Raw genomic sequence first — 21222 nt, 5'->3', positions numbered from 1 at the left:
CCCTCCTACATCCTGAACCCCTCATTTCTGGCCCCACCCCAGAGCCTGCACCCCCCAGTTAGAGCCCTCACCCGTTCCTGCACCCCAACCCCTTGCCCCAGCCCAGTGAAATTGAGGGAGGGTGGGGTTGAGGGAGCCACCGAGGAAGGGGGAATGTAGTGAGCAGGGGGGTGAGGCCTCGGGGAAGGGGCAGGGCTAGGGTGTTCCGTTTTGTGTAATGAGAAACTTAGCAACCCTAAACTGGCAGGAGAAAGGTGTCGGGGCAAATAGGGTCCTGAGCAAAGAGGCAAGTCTGCTGGTTCAAGTTCCACCCTAGATTCCCAACCCAGTCCACCTTCCTTTTCTATCAGAAACCCTCCCATCTCCTGCTATCATGTCCCTACAGACCTAGTTGTTTTAATATATTTCCTTCTACAAACCCCTCTTCAAGAGTCACCCAGAACTCCATTGCCAACCTCCACCCCCACCACTCCTGCTCTCCGGTCAAAATTTGTTCCTTTGTTATTTTAATATAAAACAAACATTCAAACATTAATTATACATACTTCTAAAACTCCACAATGAACCAACAAGACATACAAAACAAAAGTCTATATTATCATAACCCTCATGCTTCCTAACATCCTCTACCTCCTGTCACACCTTACTAACTTCAGGCCAATTTCTATTATTCTTGGAAATCAGCGGCATTCCTTTTAATTGATGCTGGTGTAAGTGAAGCAGAATTTAGCCTTTATCTTGCAAGGCCACAGGGGAGGAATCTGCCTTTTTTTACTAGTTTGTCAGTAATGAGTCATGCGTGTAGTGCTATAGAAAAAATAAAATACAGTCATAAAGTAAATAATAGTTCCTCCCATGATTCTTTCAAGCCCCAACAATCTCCCCATTTTCCCTTCCAGTCCCCTCTTCACAGGAGCGTCAGAATGCTATATCCCAGCTAAGATGGGAGGCCACAGCTCTCTCGGGAGCTCCTGGCCAGTTCTCTTTCTACATCATGTAGCGGGATTCCTGCAGGATGATACAAGCTGCTTCTTCCTGGCCAGGTGCTAAATGAGTCTCCCCTTGGCAGCCAATGAGTAGAGAGCAGAGCTGGTGCACGCTAGGAAGTGGAAAGTGGAATCTGGAGACTCTAGGAACAGAAGAATACAGCATGGATCAGGAAGGTATGTTGCACCTAAGAGCCAAAGGAGCCTGTTATACAGGAGAGCTAGGGGAGGTTTTAGGAGATAGTTCCTTGCTTCTCTGTGTTATCTTTTCTGTTTGAAGATAATAAACACCCTCACTTTTATTGCTCCAGCTCAGATCTATTATTTTACCTCCCCATTTATTGCAGGAAGCCAGGGATTCAGAGATAATATGGGTCCCAGCAGACACTCCCACTCCTGTTTCCAAATGAACTAACTGCATTCTCAGTTACTCTGTGCCAGGTGGAAACAGGTCCTCATGCAGGTGCTTGAGTGTGGCGAGTGCAAGAAACCTGCCCCCAATTACAGCCCCTGTATTTCAGGAAGTAAAGGGAGTGCTCCTTCTCTTCCACCCTCCCTGCTCACTACGACATCGAGCAGGTGATATGACCTGGGAGGTGGGGGACTAGCTCCCCCTAGTGCAAATCAACTCTGCGCTGACCCAAATGCAGGGTTGTGCCTGAAAAGCACAATATAGCCCTTTATCTTTGCAAGCATTATGGCCTTCAGAATTTTGATCTCATCTTGGGATATTTTTCTGGTTAGCACACTTGGGCTGGGCTTTTCCAAAAAGCCTACAGGAATAAGGCACCCAATTCCTATCAAAATTCAAAAGGCACTGGGTGCCTGCCTCCCTTTGGCTGCTTTGAAAATCCCAGCCTTGAGGGTTTGCTTTTGGAGTGTTACAAGAACAATTAGCTTGCAAATAGTTTTGGGGGTTTTTTTGGCTGTTTGAAGAGGGAGAGAAAGTAGATGGGTTTCTGCCACATAACCCATTTACTCGAACAATCAAACAGACAGGGACAACCATGTGTTTTATTTAGCTTTTCTCATCCAAAAGCAGGTAACAATGCTACTTCACAAGAGTTGACCTCCTGTGACCTTGAGCAGATTAAACACAGCTTAGTGCCAGGTGGTCCGAAAAGAATCACAAAGTTTTCTCATTGTAGCTGGGTACTTACAGAATCCTCATTAACATAGGGTCTAAGCACCTCACAGTTATTAATGGATTTTATTCCCTGAAGACTGGGACATATTTCCTTATTTTACAGATGGGAAACTGAAGCACACACAGGAAGTCTGTGGCGGAGCCAGAACCTGAACACCAATCCCGTGAGTCTGAATCCAAGTCAGTGTCCTGTCCACTAGACCAGCCTTCCTCCCAAAACACTGTGCATTGCAATAGCACTTTGCAAACATGCTGACATTAATCAAAGCTCCTTTCTAAACTCCATCCATCCCTGGCTCTAATAAAGTATACTGAAAGACCAATCAGGGCACATTTAGGACTCCCCACCTGATCTTGGTGGAGGAACATTGGAGCTTAGGCCATATACTAAATCATTTACTCACACCCTTTTAGACCTTGATTTGCCTCAGATCTTTTTAACGAGCTAATAGTTAAAATAGCCCCCTATAATTATGCTCAAATAATGCTTGATTATTACAGCATAAGTATAGAGGTATATCTTAACTATACATAATTTGCAGCTCTCCATTATGCTAATGCCCAGATGTCTGAAGAAATGACTTAGAAATACTAGCAAGTTATAAAATATCTCAACTGGTGCTCTTTACATCTATGAGAAATGATGAGTGTATTTTTTCCCTATCTCTGCCAGTTGTCCCCCATTGATTATTTTTTTGACACCTCAGAGATAATATTCAAAACAATGGAAATAAAAATAGGTCATCTATCTTCCACCAGGCTCTGATTTTGTTGACTCTCTCATTATCAAATGTCCCTGATTCTCTCAGAGATCTTGGCACCAGCATACAGTTCATGTGTCCAAATCTCTGTTGGGTGCAAAACAAATAATAAATAAACCAAAGCGTTCTCAGGGGTGATTAAACATAAGGCCTTGTCTGCATTTGAAAGTTGCAGGTTTTGTTTATGTATTACATGATCCTGAGCAACTGCTGCCCAAGCAGGTGCATCCACACTGCATTGTTATCCTGCGTTGAGCTACTACCCGCTGGACTCATTACAGCCACACAGCACTGCACTGTTTCAGAATATCCTGGGCAGATCTCTCATAGTGCACTGCTTTGCCTCTAGGCTCTATGCATTCTGGGATTTTTCTGACTGTGCATTGCGGGGATACCTGCTATATATCTTATTATGAACACCATTTTCAAAGCACTGACAGGCAGCTTGGAGAAACACTACTGAGTGCTGAGATCCTAACGGTGATTAATACAGACAGGCTGTTGCAAATGTATCTCAAGTCATGCAATGACTTCTGACACAGGCAATTCAGGGACCTGAGAAGCAGGAGGAGTATTAACGCAAGCTGTCACTTCTGCATGAACTTTTCCTGGAGTGGCTTCACTCTATGAGCTATGTAGCTTCTGGACACGGCTAAATAGCACTGACTGGTGGGACAGGGTAGTGCTGCAGACCTTGTATGACCAGCAGTGGTGGCATAACTTCAGGATGTCAAAGGCCACTTTCCTAGAAATTTGTGCAGGGCTCTCCCTGCAGTTGCAGTGCTGGAACACCTCCAGGAGAGCTCTCCTCAGCGTGGAGAAGGGTGTGGTCATCACTATCTGGAAAGTCACCACCACCGATTGGTATTGGTCAATAACTAACCAGTCTGGTGTTGGTAGATCAACTCTAAGGGGGCTGTCATGGCAGTGTGCATTGCTACCAAGAACGTGCTGTCCCCACAGGACATAGGACTTCACAATGCACAGGAGGTTATTGATGGATTTGCATGGTTGGAATTCACAAATTGTATCGGGGTCATTGATGGGACCCTGATGTTCCTGTTCTTTGCCTTAGAGTTCATCAACAGAAAGATGAACTTTCTCCATAGTGCTGCAGGTCCCAGTTGATCCCCATGGCAGGTTCATCAGTATTAATGTGGGCTGAGCTGGAAGGGTCCATGACTTCAGGATCTTTAGAAACTCAGGCCTGTTTCCTGCAATGAGAAATGGAATTTTTCTTCCAATTATTATGGGCATTAATGGTGTTATGATCACTCCTGGCATTCTGGGAGTGCCCAGCCACTCTGGTCTGGAGTTGTACCTAATTAATAAGATTAAGATTCTGTCATGGGTGTTTTTAGTAAAAGTCAGGGACAGGTCGCAGAAAATGAACAAAAATTAATGGAAGTCCGTAAGCTGACCAGATAGCAAGTATGAAAAATCTGGGGGAAAGCGGGGAGGATGGACTAGTAAGAGCCTATACAAGAAAAAGCCCCAAATATTGGGACTGTCCCTATAAAATTGGGGCATCTAGTCACCCTAGAAGCCCGGACCTTTCTCCTGACTTTTACTAAAAATACCCTCCACAGGGGGATAAACAGAACACTGCCGGGGCTTACAACTGCTACAGCCCCACCGCTGCTCCTGTGGCAGAGGCTAACTGCCGCTGCTTCAACCCCAGAGGGACTGACCCAGCTCCAGCCACTGCTTCAATGGGCCAGAGACCACTGCTTCTGGGGCAAGCTGTCAGTCAGCTCTTTAGTGGCCCAAGAGCTGGCCACGGCAGCTGCTGCTCCAGGAGCCCCAGGGCTGGCCACCAGCCAGCTATTCCAGGGACTGCTGCTCTAGGGCTGGCCGCTGCTCCGGTGGCCTAGGGCTGACCACTGGCCAGCTGTTCCAGTGGCCCCGGGGCTGATAGCTGCTCCAGCCCTGCCACAGAAGAAGTCCTGGAGATCCCAGAAAGTCAAAGAACTGGTGACCTCCGTGACAGAACCATATCCTTACTAATTAACAACCGCATGTGCACCTATACAGGCTGCTGGTATGAGGGGTGGGAGGAGGAAACAGGCCAACAGGGACAGGCCATTAGTTGCAGGCTTATCTCTGCAGGATGCCAGTAGGCTGGGGGCTGATGGTAGGGGAAGGAGGGGGAATGGGGGGCAGCAGAGGCAGGCTAGTAATTACGTGTGCACCTCTGTAAGCCATCCTAATGTTGGAGGATGTCACCTGAGGTGTGTCTCCATAAGGCAGAGAAAGATCTTGCTCAAAAAGGCAGTGGGCAAACCAGGAAGATACCCCACACTGCTGTTCGCCAGGATGGTAACTCCAGAGCTGATGCAGGAACGGAAGGGAACCACAAGTGCACAGGCAATGCCAAGACAGCCGTGTTGCCATCCCATCTGCATGCCACACTAAAGCACTATCTTTGCCTTAAGGTTTCCTTTTTGGTACCTGTGGATTGGCATAAGCTTCAATACAAAATAAACTTAGTTCTGCAGTAACCCAAAGCTGGTCTATGAATGTCGTAACATTTCTTTCCTTCTGGAAATGTCTGTATAGTCTGAATGGGGTGAGTTACCTCAAAACAGCTCCAGTTTGCTCAAAGCCCAGGGTATTAATAAAACTGAGTCAGAAAAATGTGTCTGGTGCTTTCCTTTCCTGTATCTGCCACTAAAATAAACACTCCTGCCATTTGGGCCATCTCATTTCTCACCCACACTGTGCTGCCATCTAAAAGTGGGGGAAGGGGCCTTTGATCAGGAGGGAAGGAAGCAATAAGCACTGTGGTAAAGGGAGTGTGGGGTGGGACCTGGTAAGCTTCAGCCGGGGTTTGTGTGTTTGCAAATTTCGGAGAAATATATGGTATGGAGTTTTTAAAAGGATCTGGCGCTGCCACCATTTTGAGCACCAGGTGTGGGGGAAGGAGAGAGTTCCTTTTTCTACACTCAGACTCTGCGTTTGCAAGGAGGGAAGTATTGCCTCTCAGAAGCACCCAGGGGTGGTGTGTAATTTTCCCAGGTTACTGGGTGGGGGCTCAAGCCGGTTCTGTGTTGTATTGTTGAAAAGGAAGCCCTAGATATTGCACCCAGCCCTGTTTGCTGCTGGCTCCACCTGCCAAAAAGGGTTACATTTTAGTGACTGCTCTTCCGCTGGGCCTGGACACTTTCCCCTTCCCAGAAAACAGTGAAGCCAGGACCTCAGCCTGGGGCCAGTCAGAAGCACAAAGAATGGCTGTTAAATTATAATAATTTTTTACTTTGGGTGCGTTAATTTACCAGAAGCTGGAATCACAAAGGGGCACACCTGGCTGCACACCAGCATTTAAAGATGTCCAGTCAAGATGACCCCAAATCAGTAGAGGGTACATGGGTAAACAGACAAGCTGACCCCAGTAGCTAGCAAAGCAGCATGGGATAGCAGTAGGAGGAGTGCTGAGAGCAAAGCAGTTGTTTCAGAATAGGGATGCATCCACATCTACTGTCTTACAGGAAAACTCAGTAAACCCACTACCAGAACTGGACTCATGATGCAAGTAAAACGCCAGACGATTCACAGCAAAAACTTCTGTGGGTGGATGCAAGGCAGTTCATTGCAAAAATACTCGTGTTAACCTGCAGCAACTTTCAAGTGTAGACAAACCTTAAATCCCTCTGTGTAATGAGACTCCTTTGGATTTAACTGGGCCTACAATCTGCTAAAGAAATGGCCCATGGCAAACTTCTGAGCTACCCATGCTTCTCTGTTTATGGTTGAAAAGATTTTCTGTTGTGATAATGCCACATACACTACCTCTGTTTTAGAAGGGAGAAGCAGTGCAGGGAACAGAGGTGTTTGTTCATCATCCTCTGGTTAAAATAACAGGGTGGAGGATTCACTGACGTCCCATGGACATGAAGCATGCCAGTATGTTTCTGGTTTCCCCACAGCTGCAAGGGCTGTGTGCTTTCTGGATCTGTCCAGCTAGAGTATCTCCACTAGTATTCCTCTCAAATTCAATTTAAGCCCTGTCTAGGGCTGTGAAATGACAGTAGCATGTAAGGTGGGCAAAGACCTAAGGACCAAACCTTTTAAAATCTATGAAAGCTCTTCTCAGTTACTGTACATTAGCATAGTTCAACTGAAATCAATTGAGCTGTGTCAATTTACACCATCTGAGAATCTGGCCCCAGCAGTCTGTGAACCTTGTAACCCCACTTGCATGATAAATGGTGATGATCAGAATCTTAGGGAAAACATAAGCTTCTAAGTTCCGGATGGGGGTGCAAAGGCTTGTGTGTTGTGCTCCCTTATCTATACATGGGCTGTGTTCTTTTGTAATATGAGGAGCTGCATTTACCTCCTTCATCTTGTGTACAAATCAAAAGTGTTTCTCATCTCACTTATTGCTGCAGAAAAGGCTTTCCTCCAGGTGACCTGGAAATGTTGGTCTTGCACATTAAGAGCCTTCAGCTTAAGAGACTTTTCAAAAAAAACGTTTATGCCATCATATCAAAACTTTTAAATGCCTCCCACCTTCCCTGTGCTCAGCCATTCTCCTCAAAATTTCCTCCTAAGCCTCGTCTTACACCACTTCCCTAACACATCTACAAAACACAGGTAGTCCTCTGCCATGCGGGGAGGAATAGCTCAGTGGTTTTAGCATTGGCCTGCTAAACCCAGGGTTGCGAGTTCAATCCTTGAGGGGGCCATTTAGGGATCTGGGGCAAAAATTGGGGATTGTGCCTGCTTTGAGCAGTGGGTTGGACTAGATGACCTCCTGAGGTCCCTTCCAGTCCTGATATTCTATATGATTCTATGTGACACCTACACACCACATTGCTTGTATTTGTACTTGACAGATGCAATTTACATTTATACTAAGGTCCCTTTACACCACCTTGGCACTGTAAAGTTGCCTTGAAGAGGACCTAATGTAACAAAATAATTTATGCTCACTTTACGGCCCCATTAGACTGCTAGTTTGTCTATTACATGATGAAAAACCACTTGCCTCTCTCATGATGGAGTTGGAAGGATTAACTAGTTACAAAGGTAGATGAATGCAGTCAGAGGGTTTTCATAAATAGTCACTCATGTTTTTAAAGGAATTTGCTTTGGACCCCACACTCCTTCCCATGTTTGCTTTCTTGAATATGCACGTGACAGTGTTTTACCAACGCAAGTATTCCTGAAAAGAAGATTTTGGCCTTACAATCGTGAGCAAAAAGGTTTGAAATTTGCACCCACAGGTTTTAATGCCAGAAGCCCCCAGGTACTCATCCACTCAGCAAGCAGAAACAATGCCACATGATGGATTCACATCAGCACCAGCCAATGCAGCTCAAATAGTGCACAGCAACACGTCAGGGATCTAGGGGTCTGTCTGTGAGAATTACCAAGCAGTGAAGGTGCTTGGCACAGAGTGATCAGTTTACTCCCTATCTGAAACACTGAACAAAGTAAGATTCACTGGTTAATTCTACCAAGGGTCGCTGATATATTTTCACTGGGTACAGTAAAAACACAAATCATTTTCAGTCCAACTTTTTGGTCAGGATCCTCCTGTTCATTAAGGCCACTTTAGTGCCATGTAACAGGTCCAAATAAAGATCCGACAAATCAAATTGTTTCGGCCAGAGTGACTTGCCCAGTTATCCATCATCGTGTTAATTAGAGCTTTAATCAGATTAATGCATTAAATAAATCAGATTTTAAGAAATCCATTGAACAAATAAAACAAAGAAGCGTATTTTAAATAAGGCTAAGACTTCCAGTTTCTAACCAGTAGGCCTAATAAGAGCCAAAATCCATTACTGAGCTTATAATACAGGACATATTCTTCAAAACAAGAAACCATCTGGGAATCACCTCCTGTGACCTCCATAGCCAGGCTGGAACGCACAATAAGTGCTACATGAAACGAGAACATGGAAACTTCAAAATGGGAAGGATGGATGGAATATTTGGTCTATTCATTTTCCCAATCCAGCCAGAGAAGTGGAAAATATTCAGATTAAAAACTCATGCAAGACCAGATGCTCTTTAACTGGTTCCACTTCGGCAAGTGCATGCACATTAAAGTTTAAAAAAAATTCAAATGAGCTAGCATAACTGGAGCTCAGGAAATAGGTGCATTAAACAAATGCTGACAGGGCATGCATGAGCACATATGAGCCATTGTGTCTACAGTACATAATTCTTATAGTCTCTATTTGCATTTGGAGAGATATAAATGATCAGATGCTGCAAATATAATGGCCCTTGAATCTAACTAATTTGGGACCTAATCCTGCATTTATTATTCAGGCAAATCTCACTAAATATGCAAACTCATCAGCCAAATGCATGCCCATACCTGCATAGCCATACGATGTATTATAGCCCTGAGTCTACAACAGCGGCCACAGATGAGCGTGAGAAACAGGATACCATCCATTTCTTTGAAATGTGTTTTTGTTGAGTTCCTGATTGAGCCCTTTCTGTCTAGTATAGGGAAAAATGTTATCTCCCACCAGGCTGCTGAATCTAAAAGCACAGTGACATCGATGACATTCATGGGGGACATCTGAATTCTTCCCTCAAGCTGGTGCTCCTCGGCGCTATCTTGAAAACAAGTAGAACGAACCACACGCAGGTTAGTAGCTGCTCTTTTAAATCCAGTAATCTAGCATTCATGCTGCAGCTGTCGGACAGCTAAACTACAACAGTTACAGCAGGACTCCAAATCTGCTGGCTCAAAAAGGAATGTGATATCCTCACTGTGCAGTTCTCATTCTATCACTGTTCTGAAACAGAAGCTAATGCCATCAGTTAGCTTCTTAGGAAAAGAAGCTAATGTGTTTCCAAGCAAGTCAGCAAGACATTCCATCCAGTCACATAATGGCAAACTTTACCTCAGTCAATAGAAAATCTGTTAAGATCGGGGGAGGTTATTAGACTCAAAAAAACAGATCATACATCATGCCCTCATTTTTTGATCATCAAAATGAAGACAGTATCTTCTTGGAGATGTAAAACAAATCCTTCAGCAAAGCTACCAAGCAAAGCAAAGGCCACTTTAGTGGATTTTTTTTTTCATATTGCTGTTTTCCTGCTTCACAGAACATAAGGACATTAAAAATTATGTTTTGTGGTGTAATAAAGTGGATGCCTCAGAGGTTTTTGGAAGCAGAAGCAGATTTTTTTATTTGCATGCAAAAATTCATGATGGAAATAAAAACATGAACACATGGTTTCATTGTTAAATCTTTGTGGTTTAGTATATTGCTGACTTATAACAATGTAATCAACAAAATGAAACATTTGAAACTAAACAAGAGGATGAACATTAACATATGATACACATTTTTAAAAATTCTCATGGAGTAGGTATATGAAAATACAGTTAGATACCCAGCCCTGAGTGTTTTGGTCTTTTGTTCATGATTTTCAAAGTCTATGTTTTTTGAGGTCACCAGGAGTTAAAGAGTATAGTTTCATGTCATTCAAGGTCATTTCTTGTTTTGTATACCCCAGTGATTTTGGTATATACTTACCCCAGATTTCCTTTGTTAGGAGTTTTTAAAAAAAAAAAAGTTTTGTAAATTTCCCTCACTGTGTATCTGGTGTTTATAACTAGATGGTGCAGCAATTTAAGAAGCAAGAGAAGCAGCATATTATCCTGACCATCCTCTAGCGGGCTTATGGCAACACCCTTAGCCTAAGAAGTAAAACAAAAAAAAACCCGCAAAAACACAAAAAACTGCAAACAGATTTGGTGACAATATAATTCACTTTTTATTTTCCCAAACACCAACCTCCTGTGTTTGTGGGTCTCCAGGAGGTGGCTATGACACAAGACACTCTGTTTTTAGTTAGCCAGAAAGACTCCAGCAAAGCTATTTTTTGAAAGGTTGCTTTCATTGGCAACTTGGGTTGCTAAAGTATAAAGCATTAAATTGCTAGCTGACACTATGCAGTGTTTACTAAAGAAACTGCTGGAGAAAAAGAATTCACTAAGCATTCTAAAGTGTGAATAGGAATCTCTTTGTAGTCTCATGTGGAGTTAAATAAAATACACACAATTAAGGTTTACAATTGTTACTAGGAGAGTAGTAAAAATGAACTGCAAATTAAAATATTGTTTACGCTGGGAGTTGGGTGAAACATTGTTGAAGCTGGTAGGTATAATAGCCAGCTTTCATTCAGGATAAATATAAGAAGTAATGAAGCTAGTTTATGGAAGATAGCTGAAACAATGGGAGCCACCACCCAAAAAACACGCAAGATTCGTCAGAAGCAGAGCTCTGAGAGGTGGTGTTTCATGGGGGGGATAAATGCACACACAGAGAGGTGGGTATTGTTTTGGTGGAATTGTGAGAGTGAGAGCGAGCGCAGTTGGAGCTTGAAATACCACAGAAGCAGACAGAGAAAGCAGCAGATAGCCAAGGACAGCCAGAGAAGCATTGTAGCATGACCCTGAAAGGTAGGAGAGAGAGCTTTTTGGGCAGAGTGCTGGCTGAAAGGGGCTTGGAACTGTGATCAAAGAAACTGCCTCCTGTTTTTTATTTCTACTGTGTTCAGTGAAACAGGATTTTGTACATTCTTTGTAAACAAACAGGATTGCTCCAAAGAAATATCTGACTACATCATCAATTTCTCCTAGTACAGAAAACAACCCACAAGACCTCAAATAGTGGCTCAGCACTTAGGTCAAAAGGGGTAACAATATTTTGTGCTTAACATCCTCCTTAAGCAGACTAAAGGTTAGGGAAGAAGGGGTATTCAGCACAAAAATATACTTTTACTAACCTTTCTAACTTTCTTTCTTCTGCCCAGGGTTTATCTGCAGTAGGAAAGTGAGTGGTATTTTAAAATTATATTAGCATGTTTTAGCTAACTTGTTTTAAACCGCAACTAGCTAACATGATTTTAAAACCTACCTGCCTTTGTCTACACTAGTTAGTAAGTGGTGTTTTTAAAACACACGATAATTACATTTTTTTTAAAAAAGCACAGCACTCATTTTCCCAGTGTAGTCAAACCCTCCTGGTATTTCCCAGTTCACTGAAGATAATTCCATGCAAAGCCATGATGAGCTCTATGATATTTGTGACAAAGAACTATGCATGCTGGGATACCTTCATTGAACCATGAGGATTTCACTGGGGAAACCAAGAATTTGGTAAGGGGTTCTTAAAATTTCCGTTCTGAATACCCCACCTCAGCCGGGGTAGATTGGCAAATATTAACCAGGCCTCTCCAATCTCACAGAGTAAATGAAGGGCTGGCGTGTCCCTGTTCCAACCCTTTGATTTACAGGAGAGGCAGCTGGGTATTCACAATGCGCATGTGTATGGCCAGTCCTTTTTTGAATCCTGCTAAACTCATTATCCACGGGCACAATTGCTCCCACTAGCCTGTGCAGGCTCCACATTGCCCCCTTCTTAGGGCAGGGTCTAATTAACATAATCTAGGGAAGATCTGCAAACACCTGAGGGAAGAGAAATAATGCAAAGGACCCAAGACAGAAGAGAAACATGGGCAGGAAAAAAAAAAATCAGAGATATTCAGCTTGAAGTAATACAATCGTGCATAATAAAAAAATAACTGAGGGGGAGTAACTGGAGAAGTATCAGTGTTGCAAGAGACAAAGAGGTGATGGTGGACAGGAGATACTAACTTGCAATGTGATTTGGTAGCAAAAACGGGTAATGCGATTTTGGGCTGCATATGTAGAGACAACTTATCAGGGACAGGAAATGGAAGGGCACAGACTTTATTAGACCCAATCCTGCAAGCCCTCCCTACACAGAGAGCACGACACAGTACTATAAACATGTTATAAATGCACAAACAGATGGATGGTGTTTGGCCAGAAATCATAAAGTGTGATTTTTGTCCTTACTTATCCAAAGAGGTATTGATAAATTGTAAGGAATTCAGAGAAAAAGCAACAAAAAGGGTGAGGAATTGGAGGCATCGGGCCAGATCCTCACCTGCTATTTCATTGCTTTGGCGGAGCAATGGCAATTTATACCAGCTGTAGGTCTTTCAAAGAAAAGTTAAAAGAAAAGGAGTACTTGTGGCACCTTAGAGACTAACAAATTTATTAGAGCATAAGCTTTCGTGAGCTACAGCTCACTTCATCGGATGCATTTGGTGGAAAAAACAGAGGGGAGATTTACAATTTACAATCTCCCCTCTGTTTTTTCCACCAAATGCATCCGATGAAGTGAGCTGTAGCTCACGAAAGCTTATGCTCTAATAAATTTGTTAGTCTCTAAGGTGCCACAAGTACTCCTTTTCTTTTTGCGAATACAGACTAACACGGCTGCTACTCAAAGAAAAGTTAGTGAAGTTCAGTAGGTCTAGCTTGACTAAGCAATGACTAAGGAGGCGACATTCAAATACTTGTAGATTTTTAAGTTACCACTTATGAAGGAGACTATTTAGCATAATAAGAAGCAATACAACTAGCTGTAATTAGATTAAATTGAGAGCGAGATAAAGAATTTAGGCTGGATATCAAGAAAAGCTACCTGACAGTGAAGTGTGTTAGTCTGTGGAATAATTTTCCCAAGGGATGTGGTGAAAACCCCAACACTTCAGACATTTAAAACTAGACTGGAGATAAATGGACAATCCTGTAGAAGCAGAGGGCCTAGATGATCTAAAAGTTTTTACTTCTCTAAATCTGTGAGTAACATGAGTGATCCCTTGCCATTTCTTTTTTTGGAAAGGCTCACACAAGTGCAGTATCTTCAAAGGAATTCCATCTGACAGTGCATAAAAGTGATGCATTTTCTTTGATAGCTGCAAAGTACATTAATGGTTCACTGAAAGCATTTCAGAGCCCAGGTGAGCAGAATACTGAGAGAAGTGCCATCCTTAGAAGTATTGCAGGGAGACTGTCAACAAGATTCCATCCTACAGAACATGCTGGATTAGGAATTAGAACTTTAGGGCCTGATTTTCAACTGAGCCTCAACCAGGTGTCCACTTTTGAAGGTGTACACAAAAAAACCCTATGCCTGCATTATTGGACCACTAATATATCGTGAGAGCAAATGTCAGTCGAGTTGTGTACAACTTATACACAGTAGGTTGCAGAGCAGGCTTGTCTACCAAATATGGATCTGGCTACAGAGTTTCCTTCCCAGACATATACACCGGAGACATGTTTATTTGAAGATCCTTTAATATTTTGCCAGGTATGGCTGAAGTTAGCTTAAATATGATATACTGCATACACTGCCACCTAGTGGTTGAACAGTATAATATAGTTTAACATTCTATTACAGCTCCCCCTTTAAGTTCTACATTCCAATCATTCACAAAATTTATACTATCGTGCTGTCTTTTGATTTCAGTACATGTCTATCAATCATCTCTGATTTATACTGGTTTTCTAATTACATTAACCAAACTCATAACAATTTGGTCATCTGGCTGTCCATTAGTTGCAACAACTGGCTTTGGTCAGTTAGAAATCCTTGAGTCGTCTTTTTGTTCTGCATCTGCCATCTGTAGAGTTTGCTCTATTGACTGTTCTTTCTGAGGAAAGAAACTGTAGATGTTGATGGGTTTTGTTGAACTCTCCATTGTCAGTCTTTATCATATGATCTGGGCATTGAATTATTTTTCTTTACAACAGCTGGAGTTGTCCATCCTTTCTCTCTATACAGTTTAACACAAAACTGTCACAAGATTCTGGATGTGGCTGTTCTCTAACTGAATGTCTTTTATAAAAAAAGTGTTCATATGCTCTTTTTGCTTTTGTATCTTATTTGGCTATCCTCTTCACGTCTGTCATTTGGAGATAGATTTTTTTCCCCCCCAAAGCTGGAAAAGTAGTTCTGAGTTGTCTTCCCATTGACAGATGTGCTGGACTGTTTCCAGTAGCTGCTATTGGTGTTGATCTGTAACATAGAAGAGCAAGAAATGCATCTTTCTGCTGTAGGATTTTCTTGGTTGTCTGAACAGCTCTCAGTGTCTCCATTTGCTTGAGGTTAATGTGGGCTGCTAATGATATTATCAAAATAATATTTTGCTTGGAATGACTTAAATTTTGCTACAATGAATTTTGGTTGGTTGTCTGTCACTAGTTGTTCTGGAATACTGAAGTGAGCAAAATGCTCTTCAATTTCTCAGTAACATTGAAACATGTTACGTCTTTCATATACATTATTTCTATATACCTGGAAAAATAATCCACAATGCTCAGGTAATAATGCCCTCTGAAATTGCATAAATCTGCAGCTAATATCTTCCAAGTTTTGTCTGATATTCTTTATGGTTCAGCATCGTCTCTTAGGTTATTTGTACTGGATCTCCTTTCAAAAGTCTGATATCAAATTCTCCATCGAGTTCTTCCACCTTTCTCACTAGGCCCATCATAGCTGCCATGCTGAGGCTGCAAAGGTTGTAGGTCTTTGTTCCTATCATCATATGCACTCTGAATGCAAAGCTTTTTTCTTTAAGTTGTTTTTGGCCCATGCAGGTCAGAATACCTCCAGGGCTAATCAAGGCTGTATCAGGTGATTTCATCTCTGGGAAAGGTTGAATGTGATTGTAAACCTATTCTGAGATGGTCACATCTGCTCCTGAATTAATTTTAAAGTCAATAGCCTTTTCACGAATAATCATTTTCACTCTCCAGTCAGGCTCCGTGTCATCAGCCCATGAATAATGGCTTGGGATCATCTGTAATTATAATTAATTCTTTCACTGCCTTTATATGGCAAACAGCTCCAAAATGTCCATATTTTGTACATTTATTACATATTTCACCTTTAGCTGGACAAACAAGTCTTGAACTATGAAATTTTCCATATCTTGTACTTTACAAAGACTTTCAGAATTAGTTTTCCTGGAATTTCCTCCTAGCCTGGGGGATTTTATGGTGATGTTTTAGCACTCAAGATGCATAGGTTTAAGCTTCTAAGCTAGTTTGTTTTTCAGGTTTGTCAAGTTTGGTTTGCTGTTTTACAAGTTTAGACTTGTTTTGCTATTTGGATAGCTGTGTTTAGGGCTAAATCTGTCTTCAATTGTAGGTGCAGTGAAAGGTTCTTGTCTACAAGACCTATAATTAGCCTGTCGTGATTTTGGGAATTCAAAATGTGAAAATATCAAAGTCTCTCAGAATGCATGCAAAGCTCATAGAAAAGATTCAACATTTTCTCTTGATTCCTAAATTTTCTGGTAAAAACATGCTCTTTCATAAACCACATTTCTGAGGTATAAAGTATGCCTCAAACATAGCCTTTCATTGTCATCTTGGGACTGACTTCAGTAAAACCAAAAGATTTAGAAATATGCTGTGCCTGCTTCCCCATAGCATAAATTAAAAAGCATACGTGAATGTCTCCAGTTTCCTTGTGGAGTTTGTTTGCAATGTGAAATCTTGTAAAATTTTGTTTTCAGTTTGTCCAGTCTGTAGGTCTATCAAAACTGAAGTTCCCTGCAACATTGAAGAATGGTATGTTGATAGACCAATCCCGCAACCTTTGTTGCTGCTTCCTTCTAATGCCAGAGGAGAACAGAAACAGTTTACTTTTGACACCATGTCATGTACACCTTGTACACAGTAGGTTGCAAGTTAGGATCTTGTACCAGATATGGATTGGCTACAGAGCTTCCTTCCCAAAGAGGTACACCACAGATGTGTTCGCTATAAGATCCTTTAATATTCAGACAGGTTTGGCAGAGGTTATCTTTAAAACTACTGCACAGCACCATCTAGTGGCAGAAAAGTTTACTACAATTTAGCATTCAATTCAAGCAGTTAGATACCTAATTTTCACTTGTGTGCTCAGATAAATTACTAATTGCTGGGTGCAAAACCTGTACACAGAGAGGCCATCAGACTTCAGATGTTGAATACTTAAATACTGTTGAATATTTAAACACTACACTTGTTGTTCCAATTGTATTGAAACAAGTATTGAACTTAACTGTCTAAAATAATCTCAATCCTTCAACTGAAGTCAGTGAAAAAACTCCCACTGGCTTCAATAGGAGTAGTAAGACAATCTTTAGATAAAAAGAAAAGGAGTACTTGTGGCACCTTAGAGATAACAAATTTATTAGAGCATAAGCTTTCGTGAGCTACAGCTCACTTCTCTAAGGTGCCACAAGTACTCCTTTTCTTTTTGCGAATACAGACTAACACGGCTGCTACTCTGAAACCAATCTTTAGATATAAAGTCCTTGGAATAGATGCTATGTCTTCCCACATGTTTTGTACAGTGCTCAACAAACAGTAAGATTATAGTAAGCATGTACTGAAGGAGGATGTGCAGTTGTTTAGTGCCTCCAGCTATGAGTTCTTACATATGAGAAATGTGTAGAGGAGTAAGAGGTAGGAGTACGGTATTGGGTTCACATAGGGAAACTAAGTTTTCCCAGGTGTCCTCAACACTTCAGCACCACCACTAGATATCATTGGGAGTTGGAAGGTTGTGTCCAATCCATCTCCAGTGAAGCCAATGGGAGTCTTTCCGTTGCCACCAATGGAAATTAGATCAGGCCCCCTGGTAGGATTCAGTAGATTTACTACCTCCTGGACTCAGTTGACCCCTTCACTGAAACTTTGCATGATTTCGGCACTTCCTTTCAAATGTGCAGTGGTCTCTGGGATGCATATGAAGGAAAAGCCCAGAAGCATACAAGATTTCAGTGGATTGCCCTGGATTCAGCAGTTAGGAGGAGACCAGAGTACTTTCAGAACTTGGGTTCAAAAAGAGAACTCTGAGTATTTATTACAATCTTCAGGACTACACACAACCTTGTCCCATCCTACCAATGTCCTAGTCATGTCACGTTCTTAGCATGATTGCTACCACCAAAACTAATGCCAAAAATGCCTTTCAACTGTAGCTGAAAATAAAGCTCTTGTCCTCCACTGACTGCACCTTATTTAATCCTCTACACCTATGCTCAGTTGGTATAAAATGCTACCAGATCAGCATGGCAGTGCTTTACGTGACCTTGGCATGGCTGTAAATGGCTACATGAGGCCCAAGGCAATGAGGAATCAGGCCCTTTATTTTCATTTCTTACATTTCACAGTTGATTGATGGCGAGAGGAACTCTTTACCTTTTGAACTTCCAAACTGGTGAGCTGAGCAGAAATGTGCAGCTTGTCTTTCATTGAAAGAACTGGCTATTTTAAGCTACAACTTATGAAGATGATTAACTGTCACATGCATTTAGCTTCATCAGGATAACTGACACGCCTGTCAGGAAGTTGGTCTTACTGTTCAACCTTGTGTACCAGGCTTAACCAGTGTGATTCAATCTCACTCCAACTTCTCAAAGGAAAGCAGGAGCTTTGAGTCTGTAGGACAGATCCCAGAGTTCTTGATGCAATATTGTAAGTCTTATCAAGCAATGTTACAATGTTTAATAAATACAAACACAGAAGTGATTGTACCTTCCTGATTTGGCAAAGTTGTCCGAGTACTTAGAAGGGCAGTCCAGATCAGCTTCATTAACATGTTTCATTTCAGAAACGAATGATTGGCATCAGGGTATTGGAAATTCAATGGAGAACAGCAAAACTGAATGAGCTAATATGATATAATAATAAGTGCCAAATTTTTGTAGTGCCCAATTCTCCTGTTTCCTGACTGATGCAGCCACGAAGATGTCAGACAAAATAGGGAATAAATATGCCAAGAAAATTTGGAACCTTAAATTTGGCAAGGACCTCATCAAGCCTGAAAGCCCCTTTCAAGAAACACAGTGGTAAATATTAATCCTTTGCCCTTATATTGGAGCCTTCCATCTGATGATCTCAAAGCACTTTACAAAACTGTGTAAGCATTATAATCCCCTTTTTACAAGCTAGTAGATAAGACTATTTAGAAGCATGGCATTCACAAATGAACGGTTCATGCCAGATGAAGCCCAGACCAGGCAGCAACAGTCTTTTTGGCAGTCTCTGGGACAAACTCAGTGATGATGATGTAAGTGATGCTTTAAGTTACACATTAGGCCCAGTCCTCAGGACCATTTTTCAGTTTGGTGCTCAGTATCATTAAGGGAAAGGGCAGCAAACGTCCCTGAAAGACACCTCTATGCACCACCAATGCTCAGGCTACCAGGTGCCAGAGCAACCTTAGGGCTAATGAGCAGAGGTGGGACAGCAGTAGTTTGTGGGGATGGAGACAGCCAGGAACTGCTGGGATTGGGAGCAGTTGGGGGTGGAAAGTTTAGAGGGAGCTGGAGCACTGAGGAGTCAGGGAGCCTGAGCATGCGATGGCAGTGGGAGCGGCAAAGGGCTGGGGGACTGGAGCATGGGGCTTTCAGGGGGGAAAATGAGCAGCAATTGGTAAGGAGTTTGGGGACATGAACAGTGGAGAGGTGGGCAAGAACAGGAACAGGGGGGACAGGAGCATTGGGCCTCTGGTGGGAGACCAAGGTCAGGGTCCCAGAGCAGTGGGAAATTGGGATAGATATTAGGGGCAGCTCAGCATTTTGGGAATGTGGGGGGCACCCTCACCAGGCTTCAAGTTGCTGCTCCCTTTTCACAGAGACGAGCAGGCATGCAGTGTGCACACACAGCGTGGAGAAAAGCAGCCACTCTTCTCCCCTCACCGTACAACGTATGAATCTCAAGATCTGTTCCCGTTCCCCTTGGCTGCCCCTTTCTTCCCCCAGCTGTGTGGAAGAGCCCGGCTGGTACGTGGGAGAGTGACACACCAAAAGGGAATGTGTGAATGTGGTGAGAGATGTGCCGCGCTTGGCAGAGCTGCAGGAGGCACAGATGTTCTCATGATGATGCTCAAGAGTTTTATGTGAGCAAAGGAGGACTCACATGTAAATCACTCCCTGCCCCATCATATGAGAACTAGGGGTCAATGGCATTGATGGCATATAAATGCAGAGCATATCTGAGCAAGCTTTTCCTCATACAGCCTGTAGTCAGTCTGTGGAATTTATTGTTGCAGAAGGACAGACTCAGAGTGTGTTGCTGGATCTTTGTTTGATAATTCTATTTAACTCAGAAACAGCTACATAGATTCTCACCACTTTCCCCCAAAATCCACCTGTGGCCCGTGAACAAACAAGAGAAACCAATTAGTACTTTTTTCCCTTTTTTGTAAGGTTAGAAGCACCTGAAAATAGAGGCTTAGAAAGCAAACACTTTGTCAGCTAGCTATAATCTCACTGCCAGCTCCTGTGATAAAATAGCAGATAAAGATGAGGAAGTCTGTAATCTAGTGTGGCTTTTATAGCTGCTCCTGCATTAGAGGAGTAAGACACTTAGTTCAACAGCAGTAGTGAGAGGCTCTCTCTATGGAGGACAGGCAGGCAGAGTGTGCCTGGGGGACCATGAAAGCGGGACCTACTACAGCAGTAACTGCTACACCCTTCTAAAATAGTTTTTTCCTGCAACATACTTGGCAATACACAATACATGGAATGCCTGGACTTAAGGTTTTACCAACTGTCAAGGTTCCTTCCCTACTCTGAACTCTAGGATACAGATGTGGGGACCTGCATGAAAAATCCCCTAAGCTTATTTTTACCAGCTTGGGTTAAAACTTCCAAGGTACAAACTATTTTACCTTTTCTCCCTGGACTTTATTGCTGCCACCACCAAGCGTCTAACAAATATAACCGGGAAAGAGCCCGCTTTGAGAAGTCTTTGACCCCCCAATCCCCCCAAGCCCTACACCTCCTTTCCTGGGGAAGGCTTGATAAAAATCACCACCAATTTGCATAGATGAGCACAGACCCAAACCCTTGGGTCTTAATGAAAAAGCAATCAGGTTCTTAAAAGAAGAATTTTAATTAAAGAAAAAAATAGAAGAATCACCTCTGTAAAAATCAGGATGGTAAATACCTTACAGGGTAATCAGGTTCAAAACATAGAGAATCCCTCTAGGCTAAACCTTAAGTTACAAAAAAATATACATTCCATTCAGCACAACTTATTTTATCAGCCATTTAAAACAAAACAGAATCCAACGCATATCTAACTAGATCGCTTATTAACCCTTTACAGGAGTTCTGACCTGCATTCCTGCTCTGGTCCCGGCAAAGGAAACAGACAGAGAGAACCCTTTGTTTCCCCCCCCCCCTCCAGCTTTGAAAGTATCTCGTCTCCTCATTGGTCATTTTGGTCAGGTGCCAGCAAGGTTATATTTAGCTTAACCCTTTACAGGTGAAAGGGCTTTTCCTCTGGGCAGGAGGGATTTAAAGGTGGTTAGCCTTCCCTTTATATTTATGACACCAACACTAGCTCAGAATAGCCCGCATAGCTCATTTTTTGCTTCAATATCCATGAAAAATGAAACTACCCCAAACCAATGCAAAAAGTCCCCAAAAAAACAAAAAAAACCTTTATGACACACCACTA

General features: G+C 42.4%; 1 long non-coding RNA gene across 1 annotated transcript in view; it reads right to left on the bottom strand.

Annotated features, from left to right (window-relative positions):
- Positions 1-488: 488 nt before the first annotated feature.
- Positions 489-21222, bottom strand: part of LOC119853603 — a 30890-nt gene continuing 10156 nt past the window's right edge. Inside the window, exon 2 of the long non-coding RNA XR_006279868.1 lies at positions 489-1129. This is a non-coding gene — a long non-coding RNA (uncharacterized LOC119853603). The remainder of the gene's footprint in view (positions 1130-21222) is intronic.

The sequence above is a fragment of the Dermochelys coriacea genome, chromosome 3, assembly GCF_009764565.3.
Source record: "Dermochelys coriacea isolate rDerCor1 chromosome 3, rDerCor1.pri.v4, whole genome shotgun sequence".
Taxonomy (NCBI): Eukaryota; Metazoa; Chordata; order Testudines; family Dermochelyidae; genus Dermochelys; species Dermochelys coriacea.
Note: the sequence above shows the minus strand (reverse complement) of the source record. Positions and strands in the feature narration are given on the sequence as shown.